Below are 9,012 nucleotides of genomic sequence, written 5' to 3'. Positions count from 1 at the left end.
CAAGCGCTCGCTCATAGAAAGGTCTGTACGCAGAGACTGGAAAGTTAAAAATATCACACCAGCACCAAAGAAAGAAAATAGGAGTAATCCGCCAAACTACAGACTTATATCATATATCGATTTGCAGTAGGATTTTGTAACAGATACTGTGCTCAGATGGAAAGAAGGTGGGTAACGTTAAGGAGCTGGATGGAGTCTAGGACGTCCACGGCTATATGACCAAGGATATTGGGGGAAGCGAGGACGACATCGGGGGTTGAGTTAGTCTCGGGATGGGTGTGGTGTGGGAGGGGAACAAGGTCACCTTGGAGGATAACAAGAACTGATGCCAACTGCGTGGGCCTGGCTCCGCCCAGCACTCGCAAATGTTAGGAGCTCCACCTAGCGGCTGCCGTCTATGTCCATGCATTCTGGCGGGCTTTCGAATTCATCGGACTGGGGTACCAGGGAAACTGTTTTAAAATGTTTCATATTGCATGAGTAAAGTACTATTGATGTAGGGGGTGTGCCACTCGACAGTATGGGTTATTTTATCTCACACAGTGTTGATAAAGAAACACTGAACTGCTACCTACTGCACCTTACATGAATTATACAGGATGTAAATTTTAAGTTGACAAACCAGAATAACTCGTAAAATAAGCTTCACACGAAAAAATGTGTAGAATCCAAAGTTGATTATTTTTGATGGGGACATCTGCTGGTGCTAAAACTAGCTAGCCACCCCATTTTTTATTGCAGAATCAGATTCTATATAAAAAACTACGTACATTTTGTCTTGAACATTTGTTTTGAGTCTTGGTAGTTGGCTGTAATTCAAGAAAATGCATGTTCTCATTTTTGTGTGGAAAATGGTTACAGATAAATAAAAAATACTTATTTACTTCGTAAATTTTGGTTCGCTAAAACTAAAACTCTCCCTTTCTCCCCACAGGGTGGGGTTTTATAATTTAAAGTTGTCTGGCCTCATGACCACGAAACAAACAAAACTTATCCAAATCTGCGGAAAAAATTAATACAGTATTTGGGTGAGCATTTGTAAAACTTTAATTCCTCACTCTCAAACCCCACCCTATGGGGGGCGATGGAGAGTTTTAGCCAATCAAAATTTACGAAGTAAATAAGTATTTTTTGTTTATCCATAACTATTTTCCATGCAAAAATGAGAACATGGATTTTCTTGAATTACAGCACCAACTACCAAGAATCAAAACAAATGTTTAAGACAAAATGATGTAGAATCTGATTCTGCAATAAAAAATGGGGGCTGCTATTTGAAATTTTAAAGTTGCCTCCCGCCCCGCCCCCGGGGGGCTATGATGGCGGGCTAATTTTAGCACCAGCAGATGTCCCCCTCGAATATACACTATTTTTCGTGTGAAGCTTATTTTTAGAGTATTCTGGTCTGTCAGCTTAAAATTTACACCCCGTATATAAAAAAAGTTCATGCCAAAAGTACACAGTAATTTTCCAGTTTGCATCGTATGTTGACCGCTATGCAGTAAGAGTTAATATCTCTCTATAACTATTCCAGCACATCATAGAGTCCAAGCCCCAGTATGTTATCATAACGTGAGGGCTCACGGAGCAGCAGCTTGCCATTAACATCAGGTCTTGCGCCTTTCCATCTCTTTGGATCTCTCATTGTAAATTGATGTAACAAACTTTTAGGTTTATATAAATACCATGAATTATACTCAATATGCACACTTAAAGAGCGCAATATTAACCAATTTAGAATATCTTATCAAACTGGAAAGTGTATAGAAATGAGAGAATTAGGTGAAATTCATGGTAGGAAGCTGTGAGCAGTTTCATTTTCATTTATATCTAAACAAGGACTCTTGATAACAAATTCAGTGTTGCTGTTATTAAAATCTTTCTAGTCTTATAAACATTTACAATTCAATGTATCTCGAGTATCAGAGATTTACGAATGCACAACTACATTTTCTGTGTTCTAAAAAAAACGAAAGTCAACGTTGGTCTTACCATTGGTCACATTCTATAAGGCTTCCCATCTGGGCACATTGATTTGAGAAATCACATATTTCAGTGTTGTAATGCAGACACTACATCAGTTCATAGAGTTTTTCCGTCAAAGATAGCCTTACAAGAACCAAAAAATATAATTTGTCCCCTTACTCATTTCATTCTCCACTCAGAAGCTAGCCGAAGTAGCAATTGACACGGGGAGAGTGGAAATACTAATCTCATATTGAAAGGTGGCGATATAATCTCCGTCTAGCTGTCGTGACATGTTTTCCGTGATTTTTCTAAACACTTCAGCGGCAGTGATTTTTTAAATAATGCTACAGTTGCTTCCCACATCTATCCTTGTTCAACTGAGATGTAACCTTCTAATGTACCTGCTTCGAGTTGCGTTTGGGACTGCATTCAGCAGAAAAGGAATTGGACTGAAGATGAAATAGCTTCTGTTCGCTGTTATATTTGGCTACAGTTTTAACAGTTCATGGATAACAGGTATTTACACTATGTATCCATGGTTTTTATGCAGGATGTGGTATGTTTGGTTCGCCATGTGAATGCTCCTTGACGTCTGCATTTGAACAATTTCTCGACGGAACGACGGATTCAATGTCCTAAACAGCTGAATGATCTAAACCCTAAAGGATAGGATTACAATATCATTAACACAAAGTTATAATGGATGGCAGACTGAAACTGAAAATAAGAGTAGAAGGGATAGCATTATTTCAGAAGACAGTATTCAGTTGAATTAAATGGTTTAGGATGCTAGCCCGTTAACACTACTGCGACAGAGACAATTGAAATGAAGGTTTTTGTATAATTGCTTTAGTGTTTCACTATGCAGCGACCTGACACCTGAAAGAATTTTATTCATATACTGTATACCAGACCGCTGAAGTCCACGCACTTACCGAGTATCTATTCCTGTAGGGATCTTTATTAAAATATGTATGACGTCGAGAGCATTCTCTTTGATTTTAAAATAATTATCTTGATTCACGAAGAATTGTAAGCTGTTACTCTTATCTTAATTGAGGTGAATCAAGCTGCGTGATACAGCTCATAGATATTAACAGATAACGGGAGCTGAAGTGAGTGTGATGTCATCACCACGAACGTGCACTTCCGTTCCGGTTACAGCACGTTGAGTGGCGAAGCGGGTTGTTCTGATATGGACCTCTTACAACAGTGACTTTATCAGCACTCTTATCACAGTGACATTGTCGGCACAAGCGAAGTAACTCTCCTTCTACGCAGTCTCTCGCAATAAAAGTACGAGTGGTTGTAAAAGACTGTTGCTTTGGTGTCGATGTTTCAACGCCGTAAGCTCACTGTTCTTCATAAATGAAAGACTGGCTTCTAGGAATTAGTCACGTTAAAAGAAATGCAGTTGTAAAGAACCGGTAGTTCTGCTCCGTCATGACAATAAAGCAGTGCTAAACAGTGCTTGGGGGTGCACGTGGAACGGTACAAGGAGACACGTTTAGTTAGTAAATATGAGGATGGGAATCGATCATACAAGTGTCCTTTGTTTGCATCTTACACAAACGAGTAAGCATCAACCACTTAACTAACTACTTCGAAGGAGTATGTCCGTCTAAACAGATGGATCATCATGTTGCAACAAACGCACAGCAGCCTGTTGAATTGCGCAGATGTTTTTCTGAAACATAGTAGCGAGAAAGCTGGTTGGTGAAATAAACACACCTAATCTGCTAGCTAGACAATTCTGGAACACTTCACTGCTGTTTGACATTGTGCGTTGTTGGAGAACAAAATAAAATATGTTTCCTTTCATTTTGGCGTTCCAGCGTCCAAGACGCAATGACGTGAGGCAAAAAGCTTGTCAAAAATTGTCTAGCAGTTACTATGAGCTTGGTAGGGGAAAGGTGGTCGAATGTCCCATCTTCGAGAAGAATCAAGTAGTCATTTTCTCACTCCTAACTGAACTGCCTCTATATTTCAACATTACTTCACGATATTTTGGTGGCAAAATATATTTAATTGAAGGGATGATGACTCTGGGAATCTTGACCCCTTTTAAAATATTGTAGAAAGACAGCCTTTCTCCCGATTGAATCATATTTAAATTCGTATTTTTCGATGTTTCCTCGCATGTTGTCAATTATGGCGTTACCTACTTGATTTATAGGACTGTTGTCGTGGTTTCTAACTGATTGCATGGCTGATGTGCTATCACTCATTACGACAGTTGTGCTGTGTTCTGTGCAAAAATCAAGTCTTCCAGTGCGGCAGTCGTCTCTGCCATGATCACGGAAGAGTTTGGGTAGAATTTGTGTAACCGAATTTGTGGAACATTTGTTGTTTGGATTTGTGACTCAATAGGCGCTACTGGGACCACTGCTTCACTAAGACTCAGCTTTGTGTATTATACATCTTCTGTCACGATTGGAGAGCAATTTCACTGTTGTCCTGTTTCCCATGTGGTGGTGATGTTTGGTTCGTGGGGCGCTGAATTACGCGGTCATCAGCGCCCGTACAAAGTCCCAATTTTTTCACAGTATATTCTAGCCACTGTATGAATGATGAGGATGATGATGAAATGACGAGAACAACACAAACAGCCAGTCCCCGGGCAGAGAAAATCCCCAACGAGGCCAGTAATCGAACCTGGGACCTCGTGGTCCAGAGGTAGCAACGCTAGCCACTAGACTTCTCATGTGGTGGTTTTTAAATCTGATGCTCGTTCTGATATAAATTTTGACGTTTTTCAGTTCAGAGACACGAGGGTTGACTAAAAAGTACTGCCTCCAACTTCGTAACTCTTCAAAAGTTGGCAGCATTGGTATATGCCAGGTACTGGCTTGTTCTGTAGCATCTTCTCTACAGCTCCAGTTGGCGGAAAACCTCAGCATAGAACGGTTGTGGTGTTACAGTGTAAAGTACGAAACCCAGAAGGTGTCACCCCAAAGGAGAATGGAAGCAGTTTATGGTGATTGTATTGATGTGAGTAGTGTGCGTCGTTGGGCGAGTAAGTTTAAAGATGTTGAGGCGGGAACATCTGACCTGCGTGACAAACAAAGAGTTGGATGTCCTGTGACAGCAACCACCGAGTTTCACAAGCAAAATGTTGTCAGATTAATTCAGGACGATCGTCGTATCACTCAGAGAGAAACTGCAAGCACAATCGGCATTTAACAAGAACGTGTGGGTGACATTATTGGTTTGCTTGGCTATCGGAAGATCTGTGCACGATGGGTCACAGGGAGCATCTATTGCGACTTATAGTATAGTTTGTGGGATACGGTCATCCTTCTACAGTACAGGCGATGCAACTTTAAACTGATTTGTGCAGTGGGTCAATACCTGTAGATTTAATAGGATCATCACATGTGCTTGATGTCAGCATGCACACAGTGTTTGTTTCCGATATATGGGAGGAGAGAGATGCAGTAAAAATCGAGATCTCTATCGGATGAAGTTAGTGGAGCTCTTACAGTTCGTAATTGGATGGTACAGATAACAATGACAGCAATGATAGACTTGAATGGACCCTGAGGGACACGGATTTGCTTTGGACTGCAGTACCTGTACATGGTTTGAGGACACGCCACAATGCAGTAGCAAAATCCTCATTCATCTCCCAGTTGCCTTACTGTCTGTTATACTGCCTCGTGTTGCAGGAGCAGGCTTCATTTGGCGCTGACCTTACACATCGTATACTGTTGGCAGAGCTATAACAACATGTTCCCATTTCCACCGAATAGTCAAAACACGGTCCTGTCGCACTAACTCAGGTCACGCTGTTTCTACACGGATTGCAGGAGGAGGTAGATGTAGTTCCCTCCGACTTCTGCCCAGTTCCGATTTGAATTTGAATGATCACATGCGCAAAGCTGCAGGAATTTCAACAGCTGCAAGAAGCATAGGGACTGCTTAAAAAGCCACATTGGAATTTTACTGTAACAGACAGGTTCGAAAAAGGTGACTCTTTTCGAGATATGAGAGTGCCAGAAATATAATTCACTAGTGGCTGTAATCATTAAAGCACTTCTCCACTGGATACAACTCAAATATGTGGTTGAATGGAAAGAACTGATTCCAAATCATAGACATCATTTCTACCAGAAAGCGTAGGACTAGAGATCTTAAAAGCTAGTATATATTTCTCACCTCAATCAGCACTCCATCTACTGTTTGTAATCCTTTTCAATCAACCATCGTCTTACCCCAAGCATATACACTCCTGGAAATGGAAAAAAGAACACATTGACACCGGTGTGTCAGACCCACCATACTTGCTCCGGACACTGCGAGAGGGCTGTACAAGCAATGATCACACGCACGGCACAGCGGACACACCAGGAACCGCGGTGTTGGCCGTCGAATGGCGCTAGCTGCGCAGCATTTGTGCACCGCCGCCGTCAGTGTCAGCCAGTTTGCCGTGGCATACGGAGCTCCATCGCAGTCTTTAACACTCGTAGCATGCCGCGACAGCGTGGACGTGAACCGTATGTGCAGTTGACGGACTTTGAGCGAGGGCGTATAGTGGGCATGCGGGAGGCCGGGTGGACGTACCGCCGAATTGCTCAACACGTGGGGCGTGAGGTCTCCACAGTACATCGATGTTGTCGCCAGTGGTCGGCGGAAGGTGCACGTGCCCGTCGACCTGGGACCGGACCGCAGCGACGCACGGATGCACGCCAAGACCGTAGGATCCTACGCAGTGCCGTAGGGGACCGCACCGCCACTTCCCAGCAAATTAGGGACACTGTTGCTCCTGGGGTATCGGCGAGGACCATTCGCAACCGTCTCCATGAAGCTGGGCTACGGTCCCGCACACCGTTAGGCCGTCTTCCGCTCACGCCCCAACATCGTGCAGCCCGCCTCCAGTGGTGTCGCGACAGGCGTGAATGGAGGGACGAATGGAGACGTGTCGTCTTCAGCGATGAGAGTCGCTTCTGCCTTGGTGCCAATGATGGTCGTATGCGTGTTTGGCGCCGTGCAGGTGAGCACCACAATCAGGACTGCATACGACCGAGGCACACAGGGCCAACACCCGGCATCATGGTGTGGGGAGCGATCTCCTACACTGGCCGTACACCACTGGTGATCGTCGAGGGGACACTGAATAGTGCACGGTACGTCCAAACCGTCATCGAACCCATCGTTCTACCATTCCTAGACCGGCAAGGGAACTTGCTGTTCCAACAGGACAATGCACGTCCGCATGTATCCCATGCCACCCAACGTGCTCTAGAAGGTGTAAGTCAAATACCCTGGCCAGCAAGATCTCCGGATCTGTCCCCCATTGAGCATGTTTGGATGAAGCGTCGTCTCACGCGGTCTGCACGTCCAGCACGAACGCTGGTCCAACTGAGGCGCCAGGTGGAAATGGCATGGCAAGCCGTTCCACAGGACTACATCCAGCATCTCTACGATCGTCTCCATGGGAGAATAGCAGCCTGCATTGCTGCGAAAGGTGGATATACACTGTACTAGTGCCGACATTGTGCATGCTCTGTTGCCTGTGTCTATGTGCCTGTGGTTCTGTCAGTGTGATCATGTGATGTATCTGACCCCAGGAATGTGTCAATAAAGTTTCCCCTTCCTGGGACAATGAATTCACGGTGTTCTTATTTCAATTTCCAGGAGTGTATATCACCAAAACTCTGATGTGACATCGAGACAGAATGCACTGCAAATATTGGAGAAAGATCTAGTGGCTGCATGACGGAGTTGCAAATACCAGTTTCATACCACGTTTCTTAGCCAAATCACTTTCTAAATTTGGTAATTTTATTATGAGGTTGTACCATCGGCGTGGTGAAACCTCACTGTTGGTCTGATACTATACACTCCGGCATTCACCGTCTATATTCAGTCTCGCGGAACTTGTCTGAAAAATCAGTTCATTCGGAGGTAATGCCATAACTCGATTTATAAATGCAGTATAGCTTTTAACATGGATACTTGTCTGCACCTGTAGAACCAAGACCGCTTGTGACAGTAACATACAGTAGTTGTTGCGATCGTGTTTTATTAACATCTGAGGGTACGTAAGACGATTACACCTCTCTTTTTAAGACACATTGGTACCACTCGCTAGAAATATGAGACATACCCACCCATCGCTGATTTTCAGCCAGTATTATTTTGTATCCCCAGCAATCAGTTATTGGTGAAGTATTATGCTTAGTAGTAGGGGATGCTCAAGGAGAACCTATCACTTTCGGGTATACAGTTAGAGTTCTTCGAGTGTTACACTGACGTCACATGTCCATGTCTCTGGACTCGCACGTATTCACCTAACCACCGTTGCTGGCATGATGACGTGTAGGTGCGGGTTGAGTGCCAAGAGAGCCTCACAGATGCAGCTAATAGTTTCTCAATGCTATACTGACGTCACATGTCAGCATCATGCTTATAAAGTGTGTGTGAGTGTTCCATATGTGTAAAGGAAATGACTATGTCCAGTCGTATGGATTTGACATGGAATACTGTGATAGCAAAGGGAAAAGTATGTGAAGTCATAAGAATGGTACAGATATTTCTATTTCCAGGGCCACAGCCATCAGCAGGGTGTATTTCCAATTCTTCGCTCATTGTCGAATGTTGTCGAATGGAGGCCGCGATCGTAATATTTAATTGTAAGTATAGCAATCAAATATGTATGTGGGCAGTTTCATAGGACGATTCTTTCTAGGGGTGCGGCGGCGTCAGTGACCTGTTTCAGGAATGATTCACGTTTCCCGTGAACGGCAGAAGCTGTCCAAATGGAAAGGCCTGTTGGGATGCAGAAATGTAGCAGACTTAACCGCGTAGTCTTCTAGACAGCCGTATTGCGAACTAATACTTAGTAAGTGTTGGACAGTCCTCATGATCGCGTGGAAATTTGAGGATATTCAATATGGACACGTGTTCGCCCTGAACTATTATTCCCTCCCATGTAAACTGTCCGGCTGCCTGCTTCTGCACATTTCCCATCTTTATTTGGTTGAGAGAACAGCGATTGTGGTGTGCGCATCTAGCAGGTGAAAGGCAGGTGCAAGACACGTT

The sequence above is a fragment of the Schistocerca nitens genome, chromosome 4 (assembly GCF_023898315.1).
Source record: "Schistocerca nitens isolate TAMUIC-IGC-003100 chromosome 4, iqSchNite1.1, whole genome shotgun sequence".
Lineage (NCBI taxonomy): Eukaryota > Metazoa > Arthropoda > Insecta > Orthoptera > Acrididae > Schistocerca > Schistocerca nitens.
This window is presented reverse-complemented; position numbering follows the sequence as displayed.